At 30.1% G+C, this 482-nt stretch overlaps 1 non-coding gene across 1 annotated transcript; it reads right to left on the bottom strand.

Moving 5' to 3' along the window:
* Positions 1-203: 203 nt before the first annotated feature.
* Positions 204-276, bottom strand: TRNAK-UUU (transfer RNA lysine (anticodon UUU)). The gene has a single exon. It is a non-coding gene; the product is annotated as a tRNA-Lys (tRNA).
* Between the last annotated feature and the right edge of the window lie 206 nt (positions 277-482).

The following is a 482-nucleotide window of genomic DNA, read 5'->3' as shown; positions in this document are numbered from 1 at the left end:
GCTCCCTCAACAAAAACATTTGACAATCAATTATATCTAAATATAATTATAAAATTCTTTAGAAAGGTTCAATAATTTACTAACATGTTGAAATAGTACTAGTAAATATGACAAGTACTTTTATATATAAGCCTATTTTAAAATAGATTCTTAATTTCTTTTAACCGATTATTATATAAAAAAGAAAAATCGATTATCGTCTACGCCGTCTGTGGGAATCGAACCCACGACCACGTGGTTAAAAGCCACGCGCTCTACCAGCTGAGCTAAGACGGCTTCGATGAAGTTTGATAAGGTATAAATTATAAGTAAAATATATCAAACATGTATGGTAGATTACCTTTTGCGGGAAAGTTTGAAATCTTATTATGGATCCAAATATTTTGAAATTTAACCCACAAACCAATCGTAGCAGAAAAATAAACTACCATATAGTTTCATTTTCATTAGCCGATATCCTATATTTTCCACTTGGATTTGAT

The sequence above is a fragment of the Cryptomeria japonica genome, chromosome 9, assembly GCF_030272615.1.
Source record: "Cryptomeria japonica chromosome 9, Sugi_1.0, whole genome shotgun sequence".
Classification (NCBI taxonomy): Eukaryota; Viridiplantae; Streptophyta; class Pinopsida; order Cupressales; family Cupressaceae; genus Cryptomeria; species Cryptomeria japonica.
Note: the sequence above shows the minus strand (reverse complement) of the source record. Positions and strands in the feature narration are given on the sequence as shown.